At 41.1% G+C, this 24,197-nt stretch overlaps 1 protein-coding gene across 3 annotated transcripts in view; it reads right to left on the reverse strand.

Annotated features, from left to right (window-relative positions):
- Window positions 1-24,197, reverse strand: part of pacsin1b (protein kinase C and casein kinase substrate in neurons 1b) — a 390,938-nt gene that overhangs the window by 311,989 nt on the left and 54,752 nt on the right. The window contains exon 1 of one of the 3 annotated variants that reach the window (XM_087973659.1): window positions 6,105-6,186. The exons of the other annotated variants lie outside the window; for them this stretch is intronic. The gene's annotated coding sequence lies outside the window, so the exon portion shown is untranslated. Of the gene's footprint in view, window positions 1-6,104; window positions 6,187-24,197 lie in introns of those variants that run through there. 3 annotated transcript variants of the gene reach the window in all.

The following is a 24,197-nucleotide window of genomic DNA, read 5'->3' on the forward strand; positions in this document are numbered from 1 at the left end:
ATCTGTTACAAATAAATGGATTCTACCTATAGATACATGATTTTGAACTGTCAACATATTACTAATTGTTAAAACTGTAACTTCCTTAAAATACTCACTCTTACAGTTATGAATGAAGGCAAAGAAATAGGAAGACAATTCATGGGTTCCTATCCATAATGTTCTTTGAGGTGATTTTTTTTTGCCTGGTCTTGTCGTTCTTCAGTCTTTTCCCTACTTTTCACTTCCATGCAGGAGGCACACATGATTGATTCACAATTTATAAAATGTTTTACTTAGTAGTTATAAGCAATAGGTTACTTGCAACTCATGGGGAAGACAACTGGCTTTCTTCATGCTTTGGATATCTTGTACTGCAGAGATACACAATATCTCCCCTTCCAGAGGTCCAAAGGCTTCTGGAAATATCATTCACACCCACAAGCTATTCAGCTGCCCAGGAACCAACTACATAATTGTTGGAAAGCAGATGGTCTTTATCACCTACAGCTGTTCACAACCTAACAAAACCAAGCAAGTATTTGCTACTGGCTGAATCTCATAATGCCAACCTAGTGCCAACCCATCTGTTCAGGCTGTGGGAAAAGTTGGTTCCAAAGCAAAAGCGTAAACACCACTTTGAATGAATTTCAGTAAATATCTTTTAAAAAGTGGAGCAATCCCTTCCATAATTCTTGGTTTTTTAAAACAGTCCTTTTCCCATTGCAGTCCACAATCAAAAATACAGGCAGGTAAAATATTACAGTCATTACACAACATCCAACCTGACTTCCTAAAGCTCAGCCAATGAGCAGAAAACTCATCCAACACCTAAGTTCGTAAAGAATAACTCCTCACTGTTGACATCCCGGGAATCCCATAAGGTTCCAGCATTAGATAACCTATCTTTGTTCTTATATCACTTCTGCTATCCTGGCACTCTTGTGGTTTCCCTACTGCAATTGTTACCCTCACATATCTAATTATCACAGATTTCCTATCACAGGTTAATTTGAACCTTTCCGCTTTCTTGGGATATTTTTTAAATTAAAAAAGTTCCAAACATTCCCATACTTCCCAAATTCCATATTGTTACAAAGTTGAAAGAGAGAGAGAGGGTGCATTTGAGCTGAGAGATTGACAGCACGCTTGTCTGGGACTAGCTGACAGGTGCAGAGAGTGCTGAGAATTGATAAAATGTAACCATTAGCTTGGGGCTGTGTTTTAATGTTAAAGCAACCAGATTTGAATTTAAAATTATGCCCAGGTTACCAAAAACAAATTAAATTTGATTGTATTGACAACATCGGACCATTGAGAGGATATGAGTCTTGGGGATTTAAAAAAGGAAGGGCACACTGAAAATTAGTCAGAGTTGAAAATTTAAGTTCTTTCAAGATACAAGAGACTTCAAAGAGTCTCTTTTCTTAAAAGCAAAAAGGCTGAACTTACAAGTACAAACAAAACGAAAGGCTGCACAGTGAGCACTTTGCACATAGTTTTGGTCCCCTTGTCTGAGGAAGGACATTCTTTCTGTTGAGGGAGTCCAACAAAGGTTCACCAGACACATTCCCAGGATGGCAGGATTGACATATGAAGAAAGACTGGATTGTCTGTGCTTGTACTGGCTGTAATTAAGAAGTATCAGGGCAATCTCAGAAACATAAAAACCTGATGGGACTGGACAAACTAGATGAAGGAGGAAAATTCCTGATGTTGAGTAAGTCCAAAACTAGGGGTTACATTCTAAGACTAAGGGATTAGCCACTCAGGACACAGCCATTCTCTCCCACAGGAAGCTGTTGGGGGCAGTTCATTAGATAGATTCAAGAGGGAGCTGGACATGGCCCTTTCAGCTAAAGAGATCAAGAGATATGGAAAGAAAACAGGAATGGGATATTGAGGTTGCATGATCAGCCATGATCATATTGAATTGTGGTACTGGCTCAAAGGCCTACTCCTGCGCCTAACTTTATTGTTTCTTTGTTTCTCTTGCTCTGTCTTTAAAAAGGACAATAACAGATTGCTGCTCCATTTTTTAAAAAGTCCAATGCTTTGAAAGCACAGCTCTCCTAGAATCCAATAGCTTGAAAATACAAAATCCGCTTTCTATATTAAGGAGACCTATCTGTATCCAGACCTTAGTTCTTGCATTCCATGTCTCCAAATTTGGCTTGTAGAGTGAAGCCAATGTGTTGCCATTATTCTTTTGATACAACCGCCATCTGCAGGCAGAAATCTATCCAACAACCTTGCAATTTGTCGATGCCCGGCCTATAGTTCTTAAGGGAACACTATCAAAAAGGACAAAAGCCCATAAAGCAGCAGCAACAGGTAAAAATAATGGGAAAGATAAAAGCAGTGCAGAAAAACTAGTAAAAGAAATAAATACTGTCCTGCACTCTTCTTTTCCTTAAGTGTACATGAACATATAAATATTAATTACAGGTATCAAAGTTTGGGGATCAAAGGTGTGTGTGTGGGGGGGAGGGGGGGGGGGGGGGGGGGGTTGAGGCACGGGAAAGAGATGTATAAGAAAATGGTTCTGACATAGTTAATGTGAAGGCTGCATTAAACCCCACCCAATCTGATAAGGTCATAAGGACTTAGATGAGGAAAAGTAGAACACGTAGGAATCCCAAAGGAGGTAAGACTTTTTTTTTTAAGATTAGATTCCCTACAGTGTAGAAACAGACCCTTCAGCCCAACAAGTCCACACCGACCCTCCGAAGAGTAACCCACCCAGACCCATTTCCCTCTGACTAATACACCTAGCACGATAGGCAATTTAGCATGGCCAATTCACCTGACCTGCACATCTTTGGACTGTGGGAGGAAACCGGAATACCTGGAGGAATACCATGCAGATACGGGGAGAATGTGCAAACTCCACACAGACAGTCTGCCCAGGACTGGGATCGAACCTGGGCCCTGGTGTTGTGAGGCAGCAGTGCAAACCACTGAGCCACCATGCCTCAAAGTCTCAGTGACAATATTTATCATACCACTGTAATTTGTACCCGATTCCAATCATGTAATAAAATACATCCTGTTTAAGTCAAAAGCCTCTTCTTGTTACCTAATGGTTTTCCTCTACTACAGAAGAAAAAGCTGATCCTGCAGATCTCAACCTAAAAAGAAAAGGATGTTGGTAACAAATCTATCTTATGGTGACCAACAGTTACAACAGTGGTGGTCATCTAGGGATTTTGTTTAGCCATATCATTACAATATTCTTATCTTCCTTGAAGATTTCATCTCTTCACATCAAGAAATCGGACAGGATTTTCACTGTCGACTTCTGAATTCTGACATCAGATGCAAAGGGAATTCAGATTTCTAAACTAAGAAATGGTCACTCAGATTCTATCCAAACTCTTGGAACCTGCATCCTCCCTCCAAACAGTTAAATTTAAAAATAGATTCATTAAACCAAGCCACCACTGGTTAAGGGACAGTCTCTGCATAACGTGGCCTTCAGCTGCTGCATTTAGCAGGCAGGGAGTGGGGCCTCTTAAACTATCCTGGAGTGTTGGTCCCCCAGTCTACCACAGGGATACTGCCTCAAAACAACTAAACTGCCCTCTGCTATCTGTGGGGACCTGAGGCCAGCACAAGAATTCAAGTTGGTCTCCATTAAATATCCTTCTTAGGCCTTTAAATAGGTCAGTTGGTTACCCACTTCTTACAGGCATCTCTTACGTTTGCAGTAAGACATGGCCAACATTCAGGCTTGGGCTGGCAAGTAGCAAGTAACATTTGTGTCACAAGTGTCAAGCAATGGCCATCTCCAAAAGGATAGAATATAAATGTCATCCCTTAATATTCATTACTATCACTAATCCCCCACTATCAATATCCTGGGGCTACCATTGACCAGAATCTGAACTGGACAAGCCATATCAATACTGCAGCTTCAAAAGTAGGTTACAACTGAGAAATTCTGTGGCAAAAAACTCACCTTTCTCCCTGTGTCTGTCTACAAGACACAAGGTAGGTGTGTGATTTCCTCTTGCTTGGATGGGTGCAACTCTAACAATACTCCGGAAGCAGGACACCATCCAGATCACAGCAGCCTACTTGATCAGCACGCTATCTACCACATTCAATATTTACCCCCTTGAGTGCTTTCAAACCTGCACTTTTACCACCCAAGAGAACAATAGCAGTGATGGCAACTTCTAAAGCCACACACCATCCACACTTGGAATTATATCATTCCTTCACTGTCATTGAGTCAACACTCCAGAATTTCCTTCCTAACAGGACTGTGGATGTCTCCACAACCCAAGGATATGTTTAGGAAGGTAGCTCAGCTTCACCTTTACCAAGGCATGAGGGATATGCAAGAAAAACTAGCCTAGCCAGCAAAGCCCAGGTCCCATGAATGATGCTTTAAAATAAAAACAAATAGGCAGATGGCAACCATAGTCAACTTAACTAAGCATTAATGCAGAGCAAATAGAGACAGCAAGTTTAAATTGCAAGTAAAGTTAGAAATAAATAGAATGTGAATGATGTTATAGCAGTATCATGCTCCAGCTACTCTTAAAGAATAGTTTGGTTACCTCCAGAACAACAATAGAAAATTTCGATTAAGTAATAACAAAGCATAGGTTAGCAGGTTTATAATGAATCATTCCCTGGTGAACTAGAACAGTGAGAAATCCAGGATAACAGCTATTTATTAAATGTGGAAATGCAGGTCATAGTATTCCTGGCAAAGAAAACAAAATGGATCATTTTTTTCCCTAATACACCCACAGACTGCTCTTCAGCTCACAGATTTGTACGTAAAAGTTGACAACTTACTTAGCACTTCGGAGGAAGGGTCACTGGACCCAAAGCATTAACTCTGATTTCTCTCCATAGATGGTGCCAGACCTGCTGAGCTGTTCCATTTTGTTTTTCATAACTTACTCTCTTAATTAAAGTATTTCTCATCATGACAGAAGGTAAAGGCCTATTTTCAGCTAATTTTACTTTCTTTCCTCAGACAAAGTTACAGAATCATACAGCACAGAAACAGACCTTTCAGTTCAACTCATCCATGCTGACCAGATTTCCTAAACTGAACTTGTCCCACTTATCTGTGCTTGCCCCATATCCCTCTAAACATTTCCTATTCATGTACCTGTCCAAATGTTTTTTAAATGTTGTAACTGTACCTGCCTCTACCACTTTCTCTGGCAGCTCAATCCTTACATGCACACCGTGTGTGAAAAAGTTGCCCCTTAAGTCCTTCTTAAATCTTTCCCCCTCACCTTAAACCTATGCCCTCTAGTTTTGGACTCCCCACCCTTGGGAAAAGATCATGACTATTCGCCCTGTTCATGCTCATGATTTTATAAACCTCTATAAGGTCACCCAACAGGCTCTGATGGTCCAGGGAAAAAAGCCCCAGCCCATGCAGCCTTCCCCTTTATATCAAACCCCTCTCTATATTTTTGCCCCTAGTGTCCAGGGATGTGCAGGCTAGGTGAATTAGCCATGGTAAATGTGGGGTTATGGAGATAGGGTACGGTGGTGGGTCTGGGTGGGGTACTCTTTGAAGGGTCAATGTGGACTCAATGGGCCGAATGGAGTGCTTCCACTGTAGGGATTCCATGACTCGATGAATTTATGAAATTTTTCTTCAAAGAAACAACTGACTGCAGTGAAAGGAATACCTAACTAATATACCTGCACTTGTTACATTTGTTTTTCTTCCAAGTTCATTTCGAAGCAAAACCTGTAGAATGATCATAACTTGTACATTTGTATAAGACAAGTTGTTTCAGAGTTGCTCCAATGTAACTGGGTTTAGTTTAGAACTTCCAATTAAATGTGAAACTACTTCCTCTGACAAGAATTTCACAAAGTAAGATAAATTGTGAAGGACCAATTTACATCATTACCTTTTCTTCAGATGAGACTACTGTGGTATACTGACCAAAATTATTTTGGAGATCCTACAGATTTTGCATACTTGCAGTTATCAGATAAACAATGAAGTCATTATCCAATTTCCATAGATTTCAAATATTGCAATACAGAACCATAGTGAATGAGATTCTAGCAACATTTTTTTCAGTAACCAATTGGTTCTTAATTCTGACAGGCAAGCAGTAAATAAACGGACGTACCTTGTGAAAAATAGCCAAGAATTAGATTTTACAGGGTTCAGTGCTTAATCACCGTCAAATCTAATAGAACGTGCACAGCTTCACAACCTGAAACACAGAATGCTGATACTAACCACCGGTTCTCAAAACAAGCTTTTTCCCAAACAAAGTCACATGGAAAATGCAGCAGATGAGAGTCAAAGATCAGCAAGCAGATTACGCAGGAATTTCACAACCACCAATCGGGTTGTTTAAGCTATCAGGGGACTTGTAATGATCCAAAGGTGAAATGTTAATGTGGAATTGCCAAAAAAACTATTTGAATAATTGCAAACAGGGCGGATGATGAGACAACTTTTAGAGTAAATGACTTTTCTGATCAATGTAAAATGAATACTAGAATTGAATTTAATACTGATTAACTCATTCAGATCGGGGAAGAAGAAAGAAATTTTAATAAACTAAACCTTGAATTATCAAGGACACTTACTATTGTGGATGAATGTCACAGATGAATGATCCAACACTGAGAACCTTCTTATTTAATAGGGACGAGTATTTTCTGGGAATACCTATGTCTTCGGAAATGTTTAGTCATTAATTTTACTCCCACCACATTTTTCTCCCCATTGTTTACATTTATTTAGTTTTTTTATGATTACAACTTATGATATTATGCTTGGAATGCAAAGTTTATGAACATTGTATCCAATATGGTCAGTTTATCATTAAAATATAGAGTAATTTGTAAGGAAAACTCAGTTATCTGTTGAGTATCATCAGGTGATTATGGTAGGGGATTTTAACTTGCCAAACATAGACTGGGACTGCCATAGTGCTAAGGGCTTAGATGGAGAGGAATTTGTCAAGTGTGTACAAAAACATTTTCTGATTCGGTATGTGGATGTACCTACTAGAGAAGGTGCAAAACTTGACCTACACTTGGGAAATAAAATAGGGCAGGTGACTGAGGTGTCAGTGGGGGAGCACTTTGGGGTCAGTGACCATTGTTCAATTAATTTTAAAATAGTGATGGAAAAGGATAGATTGGATCTAAAAGTTAAAGTTCTAAATTGGAAAAAGGCCAAGTTTGACAGTTTTAGGCAAGAACTTTCAAAGGTTAATTGGGGTGGATGTTCACAGGTAAAGGGATGGCTGGAAAATGGGATGTCTTCAAAAATGAGATAAAGAGAGTCCACAGAAACACGTTCTTGTCAGGGTGAAGGGCAAGGCTGGTAGATGTAGGGAATGCTAAATGATTAGAGAAATTGAAGTTTTGTTCAAGAATAAGAAGGAAGCATATGTCAGGTATTGACAGCAGAGATTGAGTGATTCCCTCGAAGAGTTTAAGGGCATTAGGAATATACTCAAAAGAGAAATCAGGGGGGCAAAAAGGGGACATGTGATAGCTTTGGTAGATAGGGTTAAGGACAAATGAAAGGGATTCCACAAATACATTCAGGACAAAAGAGTTTCTAGGGAGAGAATAGGGCCCCTTAAAGATCAGCAAGGCAGCCGATGTGTGGAACTGCAGGAGATGGGAATAGAAACTAAATGAGTACTTTACATCAGTGTTTACTGTGGAGAACAATACAGAAGGTAAAGAATGTGGGGAAATAAATAGCAACATCTTAAAAACTGACCATATTTCAGGGGTGGAGGTGTTGTATGTCTTAAAATGCATAAAGGTGGATAAATCCCCAGGACCTGATCAGGTGTACCTTAGAACTCTGTGGAAGCTAGGGAATTGATTGCTGGGCCCCTTGCTGAGATATTTGTATCATTGATAACCACCGGTGAGGTGCCGGAAGACTGGAGGTTGGCTAACATTGTGCCACTACTTAAGAAATGTGGTAAGAAAAAACCAGGGAACAAAAGACTGGTGAGCCTGACATCGGTGATGGGCATGTTCTTGGAGGGAATCCTGAGGGACAGATTTTGCTTGTATTTGGAAAGGCAAGGACTGATTAGGGATAATCAACATGGAAATCATGTATCAATAACTTGATTGAGTTTTTTGAAGAAGTAATGAAGGAGGATTGATGAGGGCAGCGTGGTGGACGTTATCTATATAGACTTCATTTGAAAAGGCTCCTCCTAGTTGACTGGTTAGAAAGGTTAGATCACATGGAATACAGGGAGAACCAGACATTTGGATACAGAACTTGAAGGTAGAAGACAGAGGGTGGTGGTGGAGGGTTGCTTTTCAGACTGGAGGCCTGTGACCACCGGTGTGCCACAGGTATCGGTGCTGGGTCCGCTGCTTTTCGACATTTATATATGTCAGGCTCATCAGTCTGTTGTTCTCTGACTTTTTCTTACCACCTTTCTTAAGTAGTTGCATCATGTTAGCCAACCTCCAGTCTTCCAGCACCTCACTTGTGACTATCAATGAAACAAATTTCTAAGTAAGGGGTCCAGCAATCACTTCCCTAGCTTCCCATAGAGTTCAAAGGTATGCCTGATTAGGTCCTGGGGATTTATCCACCTTTATGCATTTCAAAATGTCCAGCACCTCCTCCCCTGTAATGTGGACAGTTTTCAAGATGTTGCTACAGAGGAACCTCAATTAGCTGAATACTGATTATCCGAATTTTAGATTATTCAAAGAAGATTTCAAGGTTCTGCAAAAACATTACATCAAAGAGGTAAGTGTATTCGATTTGACTGTCCTGAAGAACAAGTGAAAATGCTGGCAAAAACAAAGAAACAGAAGCAGCTCATGCATCAGCGAGTGGATTATTTTAGGTAAGGGTTAGTTACACAGCCCTTTGCAAAAGTGAGTGCCACGGGACAAGACACCTGGGACCCTACACACTGCCCCTGGACCAGACACCTGGGACCCAACACCCTGCCCCTGGACCAGACACCTGGGACCCAACACCCTGCCCCTGGACCCAACACCTGGGGCCCAACACCCTGCCCCTGGACCAGACACCTGGGACCCAACATCCTGCCCCTGGACCAGACCCCTGGGACCCAACACCCTGCCCCTGGACCAGACCCCTGGGACCCAACACCCTGCCCCTGGACCAGACCCCTGGGACCCAACACCCTGCCCCTGGACCAGACCCCTGGGGCCCAACACCCTGCCCCTGGACCAGACCCCTGGGACCCAACACCCTGTCACTGGACCAGACACCTGGGGCCCAACACCCTGCCCTGGACCAGACATTTGGGACCCAACACCCTGCCCCTGGACCAGACCCCTGGGACCCAACACCCTGCCCCTGGACCAGACCCCTGGGACCCAACAACCTTTCCCTGGACCAGACAACTGGGGCCCAACACCCTACCCCAGAACCAGGATCCCCTACCCAGGACCCAACACCTTGCCCCTGAATCAAGATCCCTCACCCGGGTCCCAACACCCTGCCCCAGAACCAGTATTCCCGACCCAGGACCCAACATCCTGATCCGGAACCAGGATTCCCCATCCAGGACCAAAAACCTTGCTCCGGAACCAGGATCCCCCACCCAGGACCCAACATCCTGCCATGAAACTAGAAACAATGCCATGGACTGGAACTGACCCCCGAATATACCCTGTCACCAAACCCAATCCCTATTCCACTGCCATTTGAGCCATCCACTTGTTGGACGTGACTCAAATGACCCCCAAACACCCGCTTGCTGCTACCGCTGGACCTGATCCCAAAAAACATACCCACCTCATCAGTCACCCTAAGGCTCATTTCCCCACCCCATAAACCTGCTGTCGCACCTGATTTGACACTCCTGCCACAGACCTGACTATCCATACCCTTCCCGGCCAAACCGGGCCAGATTAGAACCCACCTGACTCACGTCCCCCAAGCCAGTTTGTCAGATCTAATATCCCAGACCAGATACTCAAGAATAGCATTTTAAACAAGTAAGCTTTTCCCACTCTCGATGGTTCAGTGGGTAAATCAGATGCATTTAAAGAAGGTCATCTGTTCAGTTGTTAATCCATAATAATTTCAGTTAAACTGATGATGTGATTCTCCATTTGTCTCAGTGCCCAATTTAAGGAGAAATGAGAAAACAAAAATCAACCAGAATTTGTGTTTTGATTGCTAACCTTTTGGAATTAGCTAAGGGCAGGATAATGCAACAAAAAGAACTGTCAGGCTTTCTGTGTTAGTATTACAATTATTTTTGAAATGTTGTTTATGAGAATGCATTTCTATGTCCATCTTTAAAACTAAACTAAATTATTTAAAAATAAGACAGCTTTGCTAGGCAGTTGGCCTTCTGGAATTATTATGAACATTTTTACCCTCTCTACCCAGTTGTATTGTATTTCATTTCTTGGTGGTCTTAGCGTCTAAAATACTAGATTTTTTTCCACTCTCCAGTAAGATCCCAGCAAAAGGTCCCCACCCACTAAGAGATATGTAAGAATAATCTGAGATAATTAGCAGTAGATACTTCCACCTGTAATTGGTTTAGTTTTCCATCACAAATAATACACTGCAAGCTTCCAGATCTCTGAGGGAATCTGAAAGAGGTAAGTCCTTATACACTTAATGGTAAAGTTCTAGGGAGTGTTGCTGAACAAAGAGACCTTGGAGAGCAGGTTCATAGCTCCTTGAAAGTGGAGTCGCAGGTAGATAGGATAGTGAAGAAGGTGTTTGGTATGCTTTCCTTTATTGGTCAGAGTATTGAGTACAGGAGTTGGGAGGTCATGTTGCAGGTGTACAGGACATTGGTTCGGCCACTGTTGGAATATTGCATGCAAGTCTGGTCTCCTTCCTATCGGAAAGATGTTGTGAAACTTGAAAGGGTTCAGAAAAGATTTACAAGGATGTTGCCAGAGTTGAAGGATCTGAGCTACAGGGAGAGGCTGAACAGGCTGGGTCTGTTTTCCCTGGAGCGTCGGAGGCTGAGGGGAGACCTTATAGAGGTTTACAAAATTATGAGGGGCATGGATAGGGTAAATAGACAAAGTCGGGGAATCCAGAACTAGAGGGCATAAGTTTAGGGTGAGAGGGGAAAGATATAAAAAAGACCTAAGGGGCAACCTTTTCACGCAGAGGGTGGTACGTGTGTGGAATGAGCTGCCAGAGGATGTGGTGGAGGCTGGTACAGTTGCAACATTTAAGAGGCATTTGGATGGGTATATGAATAGGAAGGGTTTGGAGGGATATGGGCCAGGTGCTGGCAGGTGGGACTAGATTGGGTTGGGATATCTGGTCAGCATGGACGGGTTGTACCGAAGGGTCTGTTTCCATGCTGTACATCTCTATGACTCTATGACCTGTTCTTTTACCCCTCCTGAACATCAAGATCTGGAATCTTCTTGTCAGCTGTCCACAAATTAGCAGAAATCAGGAGCAAACACAACAAATAGAAACAGTGAGACTCACAGAAGTTTGAAAGCTGTATGCTGTGCCACAAAACAGTTACACAAATTTTCGGATATGTAGAGACACTTATCAAAACCAACACCATAGCAGTGCGACTATGAGATTTTTCCATCACAAGTAATATGTTGCATGCTTCCAGGTTTCTAAGGGAATCTGAAAGAGGTAAGCCATCTGCTCTTGTACCCTTTCTGAACATCAAGCTCTGGAATCATTAGTAAAAAGTGAAAGTATAACTTTTATATTGCTCATTTAGAGCTTATTGTCCAGGTAATGTCTGAGGTGGGAGAGGGAGAACAAAGAGGAAAGAAGATAATAAGTAGAATTAAATATCCAATGTACAGTCCTTCAAACAGAATGGTACAAGACTCAGTTTAATCACTTATTGAAATCAAACTAAAATATAAACACTAGAGCTGGAATCTTTAGTTACCCACTGCTGATGAACTCATCTGTTAACTGGTTCAAGCAAGCAAAAGAGCAGTCATACATTTAGAAAGCACTTATCAGGCTTCATAGGAGATTATGTGAGACTGGATGGCAGGATCAAAGAAACTACAGTAATTGCAATTGCTATAAATTCAGCTTCGAATTAAGAAAATATGTTTCAAGGATAGAGTGAAGATTTTTCTGTGACCTTATTTAAGTGGTTACTCCAGGCATGTTATAAGGACCGGTGATCTGACAGAATTTAGTTTTGAATGTTTTTAGTATTTATCCAAGGAGTTTTTCTGTGTTTCTGCAGATATATAACAACTACACAAAGCAGAGCTGAATTAGAGAACTGTTCAAGAAACATACAACACCAGCTCCTCATATTTCCATTTACAGAGGATCAGGACAGAACTTACACATCATGCTGACTCCAATCCATGTCCCTAGACCAGGGGTGACTACTTCTCCAGTCAAGTTCTCAACATGAATTCTGTCATAAAGACAGACTCTCTGCGTCAGCTGAAAATGAAGCTGAATCAGCATAGCAGAATGTTACACATTTCAGCAGCATAAAACATTAAATATCCAGCTACAGACAGCTGAACTGCCCTGAAGACTTCTTCAACATTTTAAACAAGAGTTTGACTTGATCAAGATCTTCACTAAGTGAGCGACAGTGGCTTCAAAGAAGTAGAAATTGCCATTAGTGGGTTCTCTCCTTCTAACCAACTATCTATCAAGGTCTTCTACCTCTTCCTTATCTCTCCTGGCAGTTCCAGATGTCAGAAGTAATAGTGGCTCAAGGAAGGAAAATTAAGAAAATTTCCTATTATTACTTCTCTGCCATTATTCACGTAACTACCATCTTCCCTAGCATAAGGAGGTAAGAATACTAAGTTAGGGTGAGAATGTAGCAATGGGCCTTACAGATATTTTTAATCAACCTTACCATACATGTTATGACACATATCTGAGACAGGTAAGACCTGAACCTGGACCAGGATCTTCTGGCTACAGGTAGGGTTCTACCACTGTGTCACAAGAGCACTTTAAGATGTTAGACTAGATATTTTCTGATCACGTTCAGAAGGTTATTACTCACCTCTGCAGCAAGTGCAACATAAACTCAGGCCTCCTGGTCCACGGGTAGGGACACCACCACCATGTCAGAAGATCCCTTTATCGGGCCTTACATTCTGATTAACTAAATTGCCTATAGTGGAGGAAAATCCCATCCACAACATCAAGTTAATAGCTTTGAGTTAATTGGCAGAAATCTTTTTTTTGTTCCACAAAATTTGACATTTCTTGCAGTATTATCAACCAGTTAAAGTTTAGTAGAATATTGTTTCTTTGATTTTGTACAGAGATGCTTACAATATTTCGAATGATTGTTAGTCCTTTTTTTAACTGACAATTTTAAAATCCAGGCTTTTTTTCCCAGATGCTCCTCACATTTTATTTTCACAACTACTGCACTTTAGTAGCACCTTTCATATAATAAATTGTCCTGGCACTTTACTGGAGCATTATCAATCAAGTTTGTTACAAATTCATATAAAGAGATATTAGGGCAGGTGGCTAAAGGTTTATTTATATATGTGGTTTTAATGGGTTTTTTTAAATCTAAAATGGACCGCAAAAACCCAAAGCAATTCAGAAAAATATCTGTTCAATTCAACAGTCAATAAAACAAGTAACGAGCTAATTCAAAATGGGAGAGCTGAGTGAACTGAAAAGCCACCATTATTTACACATTCCATTGCCTCAGTATCAGTTTCAAAAGTGCAAACATTATAGCTCATTACAAGAGCAGGAGGACTTTGCATAATTATTAATGTAATGCTTCACTGAATCAAGCTCAAGGTAACCTACTTGTATGCCACAGTTACTTGCTTGAAACATGTTTATCCACGTACTCCTCTATTAGTGTTATAAGTATTTTTATTAACAAAATAACCTGTAATTAATGAGGAAGGAAATTTTAAATATCTGAACATGGAGGGAAGAACAATAACAAATAGTGTTTGATGATTAAAAGTGTAGATTATTTTTAAATCTTCATTTACTTGCAGTGTATGTTAACTATTAATAGTGGAGGAGGGGGAGAATCACATGTAGGATAAACCCAAATCCCAATTCTACAGGCGTATGTCTGAACTCAGATTATCTGACAATTCTCCTGAGAAAGATCATTCGCCACAAATTGAGTTCTGAGATACAGATTCATGGTGTTCATGATACTATCATGCAGGTAGAGTAAATATATCTTCCCTATGAATTGGTACATTTAAGCATTAAAGAGAGAGAGAGGGAGAAAAATAACAGCCTGTACTGGTGTTTTTGGGGGGCGGGGTGAGGTGGATGTCTCTGTGAATTAGCCAGGCTAGGAAGATTAGTGAAGAAGGCAGCATTCCTGAAGAAGGGCTTATGCCCGAAACGTCGATTCTCCTGTTCCCTGGATGCTGCCTGACCTGCTGCGCTTTTCCAGCAACACATTTCCAGCTAGGAAGATTAGTGACACTGTAATCATGACAATTGTACAAGCAATTAAGATAACTATCAGATTTAGAAACAGAAATGAGAGAACATTTCTCTCATCAAGTGAATAGACAGAGAACCAGATAAACATATTCATAAATGGAGAGAGATTGCAAACATCAGTCAAACTGGTTTCAACTCTAAGCCATGCACTCAGTAATGTCTATGACTAGATCCGCCCCTCATCAGATCAAACTCAGCAAAAATTCTTTAAATTCTGCAGGTGATCGATTTTCAGTTCAATCAATTGTCAACCATCATTGTTTTTACATTTTATCTTTCTGTGGTGAATGCATTACCAAAACAAACTACTAATCACTGCAATAAAACTGTGATTTGTGGCCAGTAAGTCTTGTATCTTTTGCAGTAAATTAGCCCCTTTTGTTTTCTGTGTTGTGCGTGATATTTTTCTACTGCTGTTCTGCGTCGGTGACTCATACCTCAAATGTTGCAACAGTTTCAATGCAGAGTCATACACTTTCTCTTCAGGGATTTGGGAAGGAAAGCAATAATTAACATGATGTTTCAGAAAGATTGATCTATCAATTTAAAAATGAATGAATGTACCTTCTGTACTTGCTTATTAATGGCTTAATTATGACAAATGAAAGGATGGCATGCTGTATAGGCCTAGAACAGCAGACCAGAATTAATAATAACAGTAAATTATTTTAAGGGAAGAAAATAAAACCACAACACAACCTCTGAAAAATGATAGAAATAATTTCAGCAGGGTTTAAGCTGCTTTGATTCAAAGTTTTGCATGCTGAAGGTTTTGTTTAGCTAAATATTGACTATTTTCTTCTTCTGTTCTGATGATGTTGAATCTTGCTAATGACTATAGATCCACATTCAATGCAAGACTTTTTACATTTCCCAAAAAGTACAACCACCAAAAATAAATAAACTAATGGACCATTCAGCCCAGTTGCTGTTTGTGCAATCTTGCTGTGTACAAACTGACTGTTGTGTTCAACAAGGTAACAATAATGACCACACTTCAAAAGTAATTAATTGGATATGAATCATTTTGGAATGGCCTGAAGGTGTGAGAAGTTTTTAATCCATTTATTTTCTTAAATCTCCAGATGTAATTATTGGCATGATTAATTTCCAGCTGACGATAGTGGTGTGATTGAAGCTGTAGCCTTGTTGGAAGTCTATCCTCTTTTCTTGCAAAGTTTTCTGGAGCCAATTGTGGAACCCCTATGTCACAGTTTACCAAGATCAATCAGCAGCATAGACTATGGGTCAAACTTTGAATCTTCTCTCTGGTTTAATTCAGTACCACACACCCCAACTACAGTGCAGTCATCAGTACAGCTCTAAAGAGGCCCTACTGAATATAAAAATATTGGATATTGTTCCTTTTAACAATAATCATAAATTGCATTTAAATATCTTCTTCTTAAAGCTATTTTTACATTTTTCATTTACTTTGTATTCTGCATCCCTCTTTCTGGTTCAGGAATGATCTGGAACACTGATGATGACTGTCTGCCAATATAGTCTCTTTTCAGAAAGTAGATGCAAAGAAATAATATCAAAATGATCATACTTTAGGAAACAGTCTTTGCAAATTTCTGATGTAGTCAAAATTTAGTCTCTTGTACTGCTCCTGGGAGTAGGGAAGAAAGACAGACGAGTGAACTTAATTGGGCAGGAGGTCAAAATTCTGAAGCCCGACAGCAGAATCAAGATGTGCAACTTAGCCCCCAGAACTTTAAAAATGGGTCGAGCTTCCTAATGGCAAATCGGGAAGACCTTATGCATACACTTGCATCTCAGGAATATTCATTAAAAAATCCAATTCACAGAATTAAATTCCCCTTCCCAAGTAAGTTCCCCACAAATATGCAATATTTACTTTCCAATCTTGATTGCATATAAAAGACAGACAGTGACTTTCCAGGTTTTGAAGGGAGTAAACACTGCTTTGACCTCACTATGGAAAGTTTATTTATGCCATGCATAAAGTTTATTCATATCTGGTGGCAGCGTATGAGTTACACAAGGAAGGGAAGATGACCAAGCTAAGGAGACTGGATTGTAATGGGCATGGGTCAAGGAGGCATTGCAAGGATATCAGTCTGTCTGGGAAGGGAGAAGGCTCATGGTTCAACCACAGACATCCACTCCAAGAGCCCAATGAGTGCACCTGTCAATACATGCACACAGGCTTACAAGTGAGAAATGTCGATTGTGAATTATGTAAACATTTTCAACACTGTTACAGTCCTTGTAACTTGAAACATAACTATGCTCTTGACAAATATTCCATCTCCATCATATAGTCTCATATCTGCTGATTGTAACTTTTGATATTTCATCCACAGTATCTGGTCTGAAAGGACAGCTGATAGGACAACTCATACTTGCATCAAACTTAAAATGAATAGGACGTCCATTGACATGAACAAGTTCTTTGAATCCCAAATGGTCTAGTCCAGTTAGAATTTTATAGATATCTATGAAACCTTACTTATCCCTGTAAACTTCATTGACTAAAATCCTAACTTGTCCAATCCCTCTTCAAATGCCAGTCCTGCCATCCCAAGAATCAGTCTAGTAGACCTTAATTCCGGAGTCAGAACGTCTTTCCTCAGATAAGGAGACGAGAACTGCACAATATTATATGTATGGTCTCTACAAGGCCCTGTACACCTGCAGCAAGACGTCTCTACTCCTGTATTTGAATCCTCTTGCTACAAAGGTCAACAAGCTATTTGCCTTTTTCACCATATGCTGCACCTGGATGCTTACTCTCAGTGACTGGTGCACCCAGGTCCCATTACATTTCTTTTTTCCCAATCTATTGTTATCCAGATAATAATCTGCTTTCCTGTTTTTGTTACCAAAGTTAATAACCTCACATTTACCCACATTATACTTCATCTGCCATTCATTTGCCCATTCACTCAATTTGTCCAAATCACACTGAAATATCTCTGCATTCTCCTCACAGTTCTCCCTCCCACTTAGCTTTGTGTGATCTGCAAAACTGGATATGTTACATTTAATTGCCTCATACAAATTACTAATATACATTGTGAATTGCTGGGGTCCATGCACTGATCTCTGCAGTATATTTTCTTTATTCATTCACAGGAATGATGGCATCACTGGCCAAGCCAAGATTTATTGCCCATCCTTAACTGCCCAGAGGGCACTTAAGAGTCAACTACATTGTTGGGGTCTGAAATTACATGTAGGCCAGACCAGGTAAAAATGACAGTTTCTTTCTCTAAAGTACATGAGTGAACCAGATGGCTTTTTCCAACAATCCACAATAGATTTGTGGTCATTATTAGACTTTTTTAAAATGAACTCAAATTCAATAAAAATTCAAATTCAAATTCCTCTATCAGCCATGTTAGGATTCAAGCCCAGGTCCCCAGAACATTATTTGGGTTTCTGAACTAACAGTCGAATAATAATACCACTCGGCCATCACCTCCCCTTAATTATTCTATTCATTAATTATACCCCACTATTCACTGGCTGTCACTCAGAAAATGAGCCATTTATTTCCTGTCCACCCGTTCTCTATCCAAGCTACTACACCACCCCTAGTTCCATGCACTTTAATTGTACATGCTAATCTCTTATGTGGAATCTTGTTGAAAGCCTTCTGAAAGTCCAACTAAACTACATCTATTGATTTCCCCTTATTAACACTATTAGTCACATCCCTGGAAACTTCCAGCAACTCTGTCGAGAATGATCTCTCTTCCATAAATCGTTGCTGGCTTTACCTGTCGCTATTTTCATAAATGCTCTGCTATTAATTTTTATGATGGATTCTAGCATTTTCCCTATTACAGTTGTCAGGCTAACCAGTCATAATTCCCAGATTTTTCTCTACTTCCTTTTTTAAATATTAACTATTCTCCAATGCATAGGAACAAGTTCTGGAATGCATAAAACCTCGAAAGATGACCACCAATACACTCACGATTTCTGGAGCCACTTCCTAGAGTTAAGGAGAATCCAAAGAGCTTTTACAAATACATTAAGGACAAAAGGGTAACTATGGAGAGAATAAGGCCTCTCAAAAATCAGCAAGCCAGCCTTTGTGTGAAGCTGCAAGAGATGGGGGAAATTCTAAACAAGTATTTTGCATCAGTGTTTAGTGTGGAAAAGGACATGGAAGATATAGAATGTAGGGAAATAGATGGTGACTGCTGGATATCTTGAAACGCATAAAAGTGAATAAATCCCCAGGACCTGATCAGGTGTACCCTAGAACTCTGTGGGAAACTAGGGAAGTGATTGCTGAGCCTCTCGCTGAGATATTTGTGTAATCTATAGTCACAAGTGAGGGGCCGAAAACCTGGAGGTTGGCTAACGTGGTGCCATGATTTAAGTAAGGTAGTAGGGACACTGTTTAAGAAGAGTGGTAAGGACAAGCCAGTTAATCATAGACCAGTGAGCCTAATGTCGGTGGTGGGCAAGTTGTTGGGGAGAATCCTGAGAGACAGGATGTACATGTATTTGGAAAGGCAAGGACTGATGAGGGATAGTCAACGTGGCTTTGTGCATGGGAAATCATGTCTCACAAACTTGATTGAGTTTTTCGAAGAAGTAACAAAGAGGATTGATGAGAGCACAGCAGTAGATGTGGTCTATGTGGACTTCAGTAAGGCATTTGATAAGGTTTCCCATGGGAGACTGGTTAGCGAGGTTAGATTTCACGGAATACAGGGAGAACTAACTATTTGGATGCAGAACGGGCTCAAAGGTAGAAGACAGAGGGTGGTGGTGGAGGGTTGGTTTTCAGACTGGAGGTCTGTAACCAGTGGTGTGCCACAAAGACTGGTGCTGGGTCCTCTTCTTTTTGTCATTTATGTAAATGATTTGGATGCGAGCATAAGAGGTATAGTTAGTAAGTTTGCAGATGAGACCAAAATTGGAGATGTAGTGGACAGTGAAGAAGGTTACCTCAGATTACAACAGGATCTTGATCAGATGGGCCAATGGACTGAGGAGTGGCAGATGGAGTTTAATTTAGATAAATGCGAGGTGCTGCATTTTGGGAAAGCAAATCTTAGCAGGACTTAGAACATAGAACATAGAAAAATACAGCGCAGTACAGGCCCTTTGGCCCTCGATGTTGTGCCGATCCAAGCCCACCTCACCTACACTAGCCCACTATCCTCCATATGCCTATCCAATGCCTGTTTAAATGCCCATAAAGAGGGAGAGTCCACCACTGCTACTGGCAGGGCATTCCATGAACTCACGACTCGCTGAGTAAAGAATCTACCCCTAACATCTGTCCTATACCTACCACCCCTTAATTTAAAGCTATGCCTCCTCGTAATAGCTGACTCCATACATGGAAAAAGGTTCTCATGGTCAACCCTATCTTAACCCTAATCATCTTGTACACCTCTATCAAGTCACCCCTAAACCTTCTTTTCTCCAATGAAAACAGCCCCAAGTGCCTCAGCCTTTCCTCATACGATCTTCCTACCATACCAGGCAACATCCTAGTAAACCTCCTCTGCACCCGTTCCAGTGCCTCCACATCCTTCCTATAGTATGGCGACCAAAACTGCACACAATACTCCAGATGCGGCCGCACCAGAGTCTTATACAACTGCAACATGACCTCAGGGCTCCGGAACTCAATTCCTCTACCAATAAAAGCCAGTACGCCATATGCCTTCTTCACCGCACTCTTTACCTGGGTGGCAACTTTCAGAGATCTGTGTACATGGACACCAAGATCCCTCTGCTCATCCACACTACCAAGTATCCGACCATTAGCCCAGTACCCCGTCTTTTTGTTACTCTTACCAAAGTGAATCACCTCACACTTACCTACATCGAACTCCATTTGCCACCTTTCTGCCCAGCTCTGCAACTTATCTATATCCCGCTGTAACCTGACACATCCTTCCTCACTGTCAACAACTCCACCGACTTTCGTATCATCCGCAAACTTGCTCACCCAACTTTCTAGCCCCTCCTCCAGGTCATTTATAAAAATGACAAACAACAATGGTCCCAAAACAGATCCTTGCGGAACATCGCTAGTAACTGCACTCCAAGATGAACCTTTACCATCAATTACTACCCTCTGTCTTCTTCCAGCCAGCCAATTCCTAATCCAAACCTCCAACTCACCCTCAATGCCATACCTCCGTATTTTTTGCAGTAGCCTACCATGGGGAACCTTATTAAACGCCTTACTAAAATCCATATACACCACATCTACCGCTTTACCCTCGTCTACCTCCTTAGTCACCTTCTCAAAGAATTCAATAAGGTTTGTGAGGCACGACCTGCCCTTCACAAAACCATGCTGACTATCCTTGATCACATTATTCCTATCCAGATGTTCATAAATCCTATCCCTTACAATTCTCTCTAAGACTTTGCCCACAACAGAAGTGAGACTCACCGGCCTATAGTTACTAGGGTTATCCCTACTCCCCTTCTTGAACAAGGGAACCACATTTGCTATCCTCCAGTCGACTGGCACTATTCCTGTAGACAACGAGGACATAAAAATCAAGGGCCATGGCTCTGCAATCTCCTCCCTTGCTTCCCAGAGAATCCTAGGATAAATGCCATCAGGCCCAGGGGACTTATCTATTTTCACCCTTTCTAGAATTTCCAACACCTCTTCCCTACATATCTCAAAGCCGTCCATTCTAATTAATTGTGACTCAATATTCACATCGGCAACAATGTCCTGTTCCTGAGTGAATACTGACGAAAAGCATTCATTCAGTGTCTCCCCAATCTCTTCAGCCTCCACATGCAACTTCCCACTACTATCCTTGACTGGACCTATTCCTACCCTAGTCATTCTTTTATTCCTGACATACCTATAGAAAGCCTTAGGGTTTTCCCTAATCCTACCAACTAAGGACTTTCATGTCCCTTCCTTGCTGCTCTTAGCTCTCTCTTCAGATCCTTCCTGGCTACCATATAACTCTCAATCGCCCCAATTGAACTTTCACACCTCATCTTTACATAGGCCGCCCTCTTCCATTTAACAAGAGATTCCAATTCCTTATTAAATCACGGCTCCCTCACATGACCCTTTCCTCCCTGCCTGACAGGTACATACTTATCAAGGACTCCTTGAACAAGCTCCACATGTCAACTGTGCCCATGCCTTGAAGCCTACTTTTCCAAGCCACGCATCCTAGGTCGTACCTCACCGCATCATAATTTCCCTGCCCCCAGCTATAACTCTTGCCCTGCAGTGCATACTTATCCCTCTCCATCACTAGACTTATACATTTAATGGTAAGATCCCAGGGAGCGTTGCTGAACAAAGTGACTTTGGAATGTAGGCTCATAGCTCTTTGAAAGTGGAGTCACAGGTAGATAGGATAGTGAAGAAGGTGCTTTGTATGCTTTCGTTCATTGGTCAGAGTATTGGGTACAGGAGTTGGGAGGTCATGTTGCGAGTGTACAAGACATTGGTTAGGCCACTTTTGGAATGATGCGTGCAATTCTGGTCTCCTTCCTATTGGAAGGATGTTGTGAAACTTGAAAGGATTCAGAAAAGATTTACAAATATGCTGCCAGGGTTGGAGGATTTGAGCTATCGGGAGAGGTTGAATAGACTGGGGCTGTTTTCCCTGGAGCGTCGGCAGCTGAGGCGTGACATTATGGAGGTTTATAAGATCATGAGTGGCATGGATAGGATAAATACACAAAGTCTCTTCCCTGGGGTGGGGGAGTCCAGAACTAGAATACACAGGTTTAAGGTGAGAGCGGAATGATATAAAAGAGACCGAAAGGGCAACTTTTTCACGCAGACGGTGGTGCATATATAGAATGAGCTGCCAGAGAAAGTGGTGGAGGCTAGTACAATTGCAACATTTAACAGGCATCTGGATGGGTATATAAATAGGAAGGGTTTGGAGGGATATCAGCCGGGTGCTGGCAGGTGGGACGAGATTGGGTTGGGTCTCTGGTTGGCATGGACAATTTGGACCGAAGGGTCTGATTCCGTGCTGTATATCAGTATGACTCTATGACTCCATGGGATGTAAATGATCATGCTCTGGGCATTTGTTGGCCTTTAATCCCATCAATTTCCTCAATGTCATTTCCTTACTGATACTGATTTCCCTCGGTTCCTCCATCTCACTACACACTCTGTTCCCTATCATTTTTGTGATGATATTTGTGTTCTTCTTTATGAAGACAGAACCAAAATATCTACTGAATTGGTGTGCCATCTCTTTGTCCTCATTATAACCTCTCCTGTATCTGATTATAAGGACCTACTGTTATTATTTATTCGAAGGAAGACTGTCAAAACAGTGTTGAGCTCTTTATATGTATAGCTTCTGCCTTTTATGCAGTTCTGTATTTATACACATCTTCTGGAAGTGACCTACAGTCTTTGCACGTTGGATTCTTTTGTCATGGCTTGGCATTGCCTGTGCCTATGAGCCCTCACAGACTTATTTCATCTTTTAATTCTTCTTAATGTGGTTATGAATTCTTACTGTAAATTACTGTAAAGGCATTTTAAATTTGCATCATTTCAATACAGCTTGTAATACGTTCTTCACAAGCTTGCACATTCTTATAATTCTTACATTCATCAGTGTTGTTTTAAATATTGCTGTAAAATTTGCTATGTTCTGTATTACAGCAATGTTAAAATAATTTATTCATCTTCTCGTCTTTTTAAATGTGCATCGGAGTAATACTGTATAAAATCTTCCAATAAAACTTTAAATTCTACTAACTAACTGTTCAATAGTGCTTTAATGCTTTAAAGCTTTGAAATTTTCTTTCGTTCAAATTTGTGTCCTCCTTACTGCCCTTTTTAATGATCAAAATGGCGACTTTAACCTGTTTCAAGATTTTCCAGTATTCTAGAACCAAGATTGAATTTTTCCACTTTCCACTGGACTAAATGTACATTTTCTAATCTTTCACACTCCAGAGCACTTAGAGTCATAGTCACAGAGATGTACAGCATGGAAACTGGCCCTTCAGTCCAAACCCATCCATGCCGACCAGATATCCCAACGCAATCTAGTCCCACTTGCCAGCACCCAGCCCATATCCCTTCAAACCCTTCCTATTCATATACCCATCCAAATGCCTCTTAAATGTTGCAATTGTACCAGCCTCCACCACTTCCTCTGGCAGCTCATTCCATACACGTACCACCCTCTATGTGAAAAAGTTGCCCTTCAGGTCTCTTTTATATCTTTCCCCTCTCACCCTAAACCTATGCCCTCTAGTTCTGGACTCCCCAACCCCAAGTGAAAGACTGTTTATTTACCCTATCCATGCCCCTCATAATTTTATAAACCTCGATAAGATCACCCCTCAGCCGCCGACGCTCCAGGGAAAACAGTCCCAGTCTGTTCAGCCTCTCCCTATAGCTCAGGTCCTCTAACACTGGCAACATCCTTGTAAATCTTTTCTGAACCCTTTCAAGTTTCACAACATTTTACTGATAGGAAAGAGACCAGAATTGCATGCAATATTCCAACAGTGGCCTAACCAATATCCTGTACAGCCGCAACATGACCTCCCAACTCCTGTACTCAATACACTGACCAATAAAGAAAAGCATACCAAACGCCTTCTGCACTAATCTATCTACCTGCAACAACACTTTCAAGGAGCTATGAACCTGCACTCCAAGGTCTCTTTGTTCAGCAACACTCCCTTGGACCTTACCATTAAGTGTATACATCCTGCTAAGATTTGCTTTCCCAGAATGCAGCACCTCATATTTATCTGAATTAAACTCCATCTGCCACTTCTCTGCCCATTGGCCCATCTGGTCAAG

The sequence above is a fragment of the Chiloscyllium plagiosum genome, unplaced genomic scaffold (genome assembly GCF_037043375.1).
Source record: "Chiloscyllium plagiosum isolate Xiang-an unplaced genomic scaffold, Cpla_swu_hap1 HiC_scaffold_26, whole genome shotgun sequence".
Classification (NCBI taxonomy): domain Eukaryota; kingdom Metazoa; phylum Chordata; class Chondrichthyes; order Orectolobiformes; family Hemiscylliidae; genus Chiloscyllium; species Chiloscyllium plagiosum.